General features: G+C 41.8%; 1 non-coding gene across 1 annotated transcript; it reads right to left on the reverse strand.

The window, feature by feature from the left end:
- Positions 1-5,149: 5,149 nt before the first annotated feature.
- TRNAC-GCA (transfer RNA cysteine (anticodon GCA)) lies at positions 5,150-5,223 on the reverse strand. The gene has a single exon. It is a non-coding gene; the product is annotated as a tRNA-Cys (tRNA).
- Positions 5,224-8,537: the final 3,314 nt, after the last annotated feature.

Genomic DNA, 8,537 nt, shown 5'->3' on the forward strand with positions numbered 1-8,537 from the left:
TGTGACAGCAATAAAAGTGATCAAAACTTTTTTTTAGTTCTAAATGACAGTGTGAAAAACAAAAATTAAAGTGCCCCAACCCCCCCATCAGTCCCACAAGCATGCAAAGAACAACCGTCCTATACATGTAAGGTATCACCACAAACGTTAGATCATGGGCTGAAATTCTAGCATCAGACCTCCTGTGTAAATCTGAAGTGCTAACCTGTAAAGGCTTTTAAAGCTTTGCCTACGGATAGTAAAATTTACGTCATTTCTCACCGTTGCATGGGCGTAACATCAACTTTTATGTTTTACAAAAAAATTCAGGTTTTTTTGCATTAAAATTCAAAAAATGTTGGGGGGGTGGGAAGGCAGGGGGGCAAGGCAGCTTGTTGTCAGAGCAATGTTTGGCCCTGCAGTCAGTTGTTTTTTTACATGTTGTTTTCTATGCAAAATCAATAAATAGAAATGTAAAAACAAAAATTAAAAACGTGTATTATGCATTTGACAAACCGCTGTGCAAATACCATGTGACATACAAAATTGCAACACCCAGCAATTTATTCTCTAGGGCAGGGGTAGGCAACCTGCGGCTCTCTAGCTGTTGTGGAACTACATTTCCCATGATGCATTGCAAAGATTACAAAACTGACAGTTACAGCTATGACTTGCAGAGGCATGATGGAACTTGTAGTTCTGCAACAGCTGGAGAGCCGCAGGTTGCCTACCCCTGCTAGGGCCTCTGCAAACAAAAATGCCAGAAATCGCCTGGTCCTTAAAGTGGATATATTACATTTCAAATACTGCAGCTGGAATGTTTCTATTTAGATACTTCTATGGCTTTTACATGAAATCGCTATTTAGATGAAAAAAATAAATCAAATATTTTGTTTTGCAGAACCTGATTTTCGAATCAAGATGATTGTAAAAATTGTCATGCTGGTGGAAGGGAAATTGTAGGGGAGTCTAGTGAGGTTGAAGAATCTGAGAATTGCATGAAAGCCACTGACCGTTCCAGTCACTGCTTGAGCTTGCTGCTTAATAATCATGTAAGTCATCTACAAGAGCTTCTCAGTTATCTCAGTCATTGATCGGGTTCTTGGAATGTATGGTGTAGGGCAAATGGCTGCTGTTTCTATGCCCATGATTCCAAGCTGTTCATTTATTGGATGTGAACTCAAGTCTAGTTATCAGCTGGAGTGAACATTGACCATTGCTTGGTATATGTGTTAGTATAACCCAACCTTCCTCAACCTTTTCAAGACAGAGGAACCCTTGAAATAGCTTTCTGTTCTCAGGGATCCCCTACTAAAAAATTACTATATCTACAAATCCTGATACACTACTGTCATGGTCAGTGGGAATAATGCTCCTAACGCTTGTGGTCATTGGGAAGAATTACTCCCTTACAGATAGCTACAAAGATCAATGGTGTCAGTGAGAACTTATCTGAGAGGCAGAAATTGCTCAAGGAACCGCTAGCAACCTCTGGAGGAACCCTATTGTTCCATGGAAACCTAGTTGAGAAACCCTGGTGTAACCTATTCCTTTATAGATGTACGCTATATGGCCAAAAGTTGTGGACCCTTGACCATCATACCATCATAAATGGCCAAAATATTTGGACATCCCTCCAAATGGTTGAGTCCAGTTGTTTCCATTGAAGGGTACTGTTAATGTTAGCCACTTAAGCTCCGGAAGGTTTTACCCCCTTCATGACCAGGCCATTGTTTGCTATTCAGCACTGCACTACTTTAACTGGTAAATTGTGTGGTCATGCAACACTTTGCCTAAATCAAATTTATAGCAGTTTTTTTTTAACACAGAGGTTTTTTTATGATATATAATCACTACTGGGTTTTATTTTTTATTATATAAATGAAAAATGTTAAAATAAATGTTTTTCTCTGCTATCTAATAAAAAGTTTTTTAAAAAAGTCAAATTTCTTCATAAATTTAAGCCAAATATATTCTGCTACATGTCTTTGTTAAAAAAAACAATTCCAATAAGCGTATATTAATTGGTTTGCTTGAAAGGTAGCATCTACAAACTATGGGCTAAATATTGGTATTATTTATTTATTTTTATACTAGTAATGGCAGTGATCAATGATTGTCACAGATCCAACCCACACGCCCACAGCGACTAGCTAACCAAGGCGCGCACGTCTGGTCATGACTTGAGGTAAGAGGGAATAAGGGGGACTTAATCTGAATATATATACGTCTATAAGACCGGCCGTGATACACTTTCACAGCCCGCACTACCTCTGGCCACCACTAGAGGGCGACTCCACTCCAATCCAGCTGGCTGACCACACACACAGGCAGATACGAATCTTATATACAATCTGGTGCACAGTACAGGTTGAGGAGCAGCCTAGCATTTGGCACACCCTTCTTGGATTCCTCCAGCTATCCTACCAGCTAGAACCCCGTTGTTAATCACTCTTCCACTGTCCACACACCCTCACACCAGACACACAACAAACGGTAGCTTGCCACCACCCAACAGTTTTATCCGCAGACTGGCCTGCTGGGCCACCACACACACACAGATCTCTGTCTGGTAGATCTGATACCTTTACAATCTGCATGCAATCTGCCAACATGCAGTGCAATTGCATACAGATTGGCAATGAACTTGACCGAGCATATAAAGACACTGCAATACAATACAATCTCTCCGGAGATATGAGCCATTTTCTGCATTTCTCTGGGATTCTACATAGGCTACAAATATAGTTTTATATGCAGATGTAGCTTACAGTGTGTCCAATCAGAAGGAAGTATTTCCATCTCTCTGCAACTAATATTTTAGGTTTTATGAGAGAAGAAATATATTCCTTTGATCTGTGTATATACCTCAAAGCTCCCAGACACATTGGAACCACCTCTGGTCTCCCGCTGTGTCATGAAGCCGAACTGTATAGAGTCTTTTCCTTCCAGATTTCCAGCAGGTGACAAATCTTATTGGCATCCAGGTGTCACTTCCAGTCTAGAGGATGCTCTGTCCCTTCAGATGCTAACTGGTGACCATATGTCTCTGACTTAATTCTGAACACATCTTATATTATTATAACATGGACTAAAGCTAAACCTACATTGTCATATTTATACAGATCACATCTCAGCTACTCAAATCTTACATGTACATTACAATGATTTATAGTGGGATTGTGTGGCGGGCAATCTGACACGGACACATTGTGTGAACTGACACTGACATCACCAGTGACACTAGTACGGTGATCACTGATAATACTGTACACTGTCACTGTACTAATGACCGTGTTTGGGAAGGGGTTACATCTAGGGGCAATCAAACGGTTAAGTGTATGTCTAAGAATGTTTACTGTGTGTAATGTGTGCTGGTTTTACTAAGTGATGTGCCGGGAAAAAACTGACACATCACTGCTGTCTGTAGAGAGCCCTGTGTTGTTTACCAACATAAGGCTCTCTCTTCTGCCATTTGGTCAACTGATCAGTGTCCGGGACCCTGTAGTGAATGGCAGTACAGATGGGGAGGAGTGTGTGAATGTGCACCGCCTACCTGGGAATGCTGATTGATGTGATCTGGCGCAGCGGGGCTGCATTGTAGCAGTCCGCACATGGTTATACATGTTTTGGACAATTGTGCACTTCCAACTGGTTTGGGCAAGGCCCTTTTTAGTTCCAGCATTATTATGCTCTTGTCCACAAAGCCAACTTCATAAAGACATGGGTTGATGAGTTGGGTGTGGAGGAACTTGAGTGGTCTTAACAAAGCTCTGACCTCAAGCCTACTGAACACATTTGGGATATATTGGAATGGCAATGGTGCGGCAGGTGTTTTCATCTGACATCAGCACCTGACCTCACAAATGAGCACAAAAAATTCCCACAGACACTCCACAATCTTATGGAAAGCCTTTCAAGAAGAATGGAGGCTCTTGTAGCTGCAAATGGGCTCCGACGCCAAATTAATGCCCATCGATTTGGAATGAGATTTCCAAAAAAAGGCCCTTTTTTTTCCAATACAATTACACCCTTGTCCACAAAGCTAACTCCTTAGACATGGGTTGAGGAGTTGGGTGTGGAGGAACTTGAGTGGCCTCTAATCACCTTTAGGAAGAATTGGAATGCTGATGATGAGCCAGGCCTTCTCATTCAACAACAGCACCTTACTTCACAAATGGGCACAAAGAAAATCCAACAGAAACTCCACAATCTTGTGGAAAGCCTTCCAAGAGAATTGAGGCTTTTATAGCTGCAAATAACCTCCAATGCCAAATAAATGCCCATAGATTTGGAATGAGATTTCCAAAAAGGTCATATAGGTGTGATGGTGAGGTGTCTACAAATGTTTGGCCATATAACGTATGTATATAAAAGCATTGACTCTATATGCATTGTATTAGGGTAAAAACAAGTGGATGAGAAGTTTCTTGCATTTTTGTTTGGGAATTTAGATATTAATTGTTATATGTGTATTGAGTTCCCGCCTGTGGCCATTTTATTGGTAGTTCTTCAACTCAATGATACTTAACTTTGATATAGTTTTCTGTTTGTGCGGCTGGTTTCCCCCTATTAGTGCCCTAAATAAATTAGACAAGGCTGTCTGTTCAAATTACGTTTTATTGTACCTTTATTTCTCCCCCCCCCCCCACACACACACACACACATGCACGCACACGCTTTACTTTACCTAGTTTTCGCAAATAAGAAACACTGTATTTTTTCAGAGGACATAAAACCCAACTAAACTTTTAGGTGGGGTTGCTTAGACTTTGACTAGTAACACAACCTACCTACCATGCGTTGCTGCGCTCTGCTAAAATGTGTACACTTAACGCATGCTACGGTGCGCATTGAAGCAACACTACAGAGTACATGGGCTCTATAATATTGCCTCCCCGCTGCTTTCATATTTGCTGCATACGTTTTTTTCTGTAGTATAGACCCTGTGTCATATGACTGTGGTAATTCAGGTGTTGTTCAATGGCATTTTTTTTCCTCTTTCGGGAGGGCCCCTCTGATTTTTTGCTACACATGGCTTTATTCAATCCAGAAAGCAGAAGAGCTTTTAATTGACATATCCATTTCATCTTATGCTGCAATGTAACACAATCTAAACCTCCCCCACGGTGGTGGATCTAAGCTAAACATACAAAGGAGCATGAGCAGATGCTGAAACCTGGGATTGAACCAGGGACCTTTAGACCTTGCAGTCTAATGCTCTTTCAACTGAGCTATTTCAGCTTTTCATCCCCCCCAGGGTATGTAATAAGGATCATAATGATAATAAGGTGCAACATGCCTCCCAAAAGGGGATGATGGATCTCCAATACTAATGGCATGGACATGGACATGATAGGAGGCATGAGTTAGGAGCTGTAACAATATAATCCTAAACTTTTTTTTGATATATGCTCCTGACTTCTGCAAGTCAATTACAATGACATACTGTACATCTGACCAAGCTGTTCAATATCTTTATGGTTGGTGACTATGTAATGAAGTTGTTCTTAAAGGTAAACTCTGAGGGTGTCAGTTCTCTATCTATATTCTATGTTGATAAAGGAATCAAGCAACGCAGGTGGGACTTGAACCCACAATCCCTGGCTTAGAAGGCCAGTGCTTTATCCATAAGGACACCAGGGATTTGCTTGTTTGGTTTTTGTGTTTGTTATGTTATTATTCTGTGGAATGTAAATTAGTGTACAACCAATTTTTATTGAAGATACAGCCACAGAAAGAAATTATTCTGAGGCTTTGATGTACATCAGAGATCTTTCAGTGTTATCCTCTGACTCCTCAATGGTGATGCCTTCTCAGACCCCTAAACCTTCCGATGATCCAGAGGAAGGCAAAACCCTACTTCTGCAAAGGGGAAAAAAATGTCTTCTTGACCCCTAAAGGGATCAGCTTGTCCCTGAATCATCAGTCTGTGGTGCCCAGTTCATCTCCGTGTACAATGCTCAGAAAAAGTAGAGGTACGACCCAAACATCAAGGGGGCCCCATCCAGAAATGATCAATATATGGTATAGAAATAGACAGTATATCAGTAAATGTTGCGCTCCCAACTACCAAAATGAAATATAAAATGAGTGACTGCAATCAAAACTAATTAATCAGAATAAATATTGACAGATAATTAAATACAAATTATGGGGGGGGCGCATGTGCGGCCGACTCCTGGATGGACGCGCTTCACTGACAGCTCCGTCCACCCGCCAGAACAAGCGCGGCTCACACCGGCCCCAAGGGATATAAATCCCACAGCAAGTTTACGACTGTGTGCCCAGACCTCCCCAGCTATGCCTCGCAGGAGAAAAACCCCAGGACAACCGGGAAAATTAACGCAATTCTCCCTGCTGTCACAGCAGGAATCCAAGATGGCGCTGGCTGCAGTGATATGAGAAGCAAATGGGCATAAGAGGAACCACACAGTCCAGCAGACGGATCCCAGACTGCAATACCCGCTGTATCCAGGGGACCCTGGTGAGTCATCACCCCCTATGTCCCCCACCACAAGCAGCCCAGCTAAATCTAGGCCACGTCTTGACCCCGAGCAGTCTTCTGCCTACCAGGCCCTCAGCCATCCATCACCTCAGCTTAACACTGATCTACCAGAAATAGAAGCATTCCCTGCGTCAGATCAGCCCATTACTGAGATATGCATGAAAAACATGCTTTCATCGCTCAGACAAACCCTGCATAGCGATATATCGTCATCACTAGCCAAAATCACTAACGTGGTTCAGCAACAAGAACACAGATTACTCCATATTGAGGCCAGAGTGGGAGAAATAATTACGGCACATAATGATTTGATTGACGCACATGCGGATCATTCCTCTGACATCGAACAAATAAATCTGAAACTAGCCGATCTGGAAGACTGATCAAGGCGTAACAATATCAAACTCAGAGGTATCCCCGAAAACGTCACTAACGAGGCACTGCAACCCTATATACAGCAATATATAAAACTCCTCATCCCACCGCTCTCTGACATGGAGCTTGCTATTTACCGAGCCCACTGACTACCTAAACCCTCATTTCTGTCAGCATCTATCCCAAGAGATGTTCTGGCACGTATACATTTCTACCATATTAAAGAAAAAATTATGTCGGCAGCCAAAAATCCACCTTCGCTCCCAGAGTCACATGCAAATATCCGACTATTCGCAGACCTGTCAAAGGCCACGCTCCTTAACAGGAAAAAAATTATTACTATTACCAAAGCCTTAAGAAACCACGGCATAAGCTATCAATGGGGTTTCCCCACGAAACTAACTGTGAAACAACAAGGTAAAATCTTTACAATCAAAACCCTCGAAGCGGGCCTAGATCTACTTAAAGCTTGGAATATACTACCCGTGGACACACAGCAATCTACACCTACCAATGTCCAACATATGGAGGCAGAATAAAAAGCAATGCAGGACACTTTTTATGCACCGCCAATACTTCATCTCAGATGTTATATCCCGCTCTACTATTTTCTGGCGATCGGCCATGTTCTGACAATGTTCATGTTGAAAGAAAATGTTTGGCATGACCTTCTTCACGGTCAAAGCCTGTTCAAACCCCCCAGTTCTGAAGTAGCAAATCGAGCTACTCAGGTCACTTGCATTATATGCAAGTTTTTTTTTTATCCTCTTCCACCTTCCTCTTCCTCTCCTCCCTTGGCACCACCAGTCAATCAACTACACTTCAGTATTCACCGTCAACTAATTTTTCTGGAATACTCACCCTAATTCCTCGATCGAGCCCAATCTGTACCACAACATTGATAACATTCTCCTTCTCATAGCTGCATTCATCCAACCGCAATTTTCTCAAACAACAACTCAACTATTTTGTTCACCAAACAAGAGATTTACATTATGATTAATATTACATCTCTTAATGTACGTGACTTAAATTCTCCCTTTAAAAGATCGATGCTTCAAAAAGAAACTCGAACGTTTCAGGCCGACATACTCTTCTTACAGGAAACCCACTCTGCTACAAACAAGACTCCCAGGCTACAACTCCATCGATTCTCACATATCTATATGGCTACTAATCTCAAGAAAAAGAACGGTGTTATTACAGCTATAAGGGACGCTGTTCAATTCCGAAACATTTCAGAAATCGCTGACCCCCAAGGTCGCTATCATATCCTAGTTTGCCAAATAAATGACATTATCTACACTCTAGTAAATATCTACGGTCCCAACAACAACCTGATGCAATTTTACCACAAGCTACTGTATACACTATCATCTTGACTCATTAGCAAGGCAGACTCATCATTGGTGGAGACTTCAACGTTATTGGCAATCCTCTCTTAGACTTGTCCTCAAACAAAAGATCCCCTAAACTAAATTTCAACCACTTTCTGCACAACCATGATTTTTACGACATCTCGAGATGTTAACACGGCAATGAGAGAGACTATACCTATTACTCCCCTTCTCACCTCTCCTACTCTAGAATCGATTTTTTCATCACAGACAAATGGACATTACAGCACGTGATATCGTCCAAAATTGGCACCATAACCTGGTCAGAGCACGCTCCA

Source organism: Staurois parvus, unplaced genomic scaffold (assembly GCF_062004578.1).
Source record: "Staurois parvus isolate SC_StPar_1 unplaced genomic scaffold, SC_StPar_1.0 ptg001132l, whole genome shotgun sequence".
In the NCBI taxonomy this organism is placed as follows: domain Eukaryota; kingdom Metazoa; phylum Chordata; class Amphibia; order Anura; family Ranidae; genus Staurois; species Staurois parvus.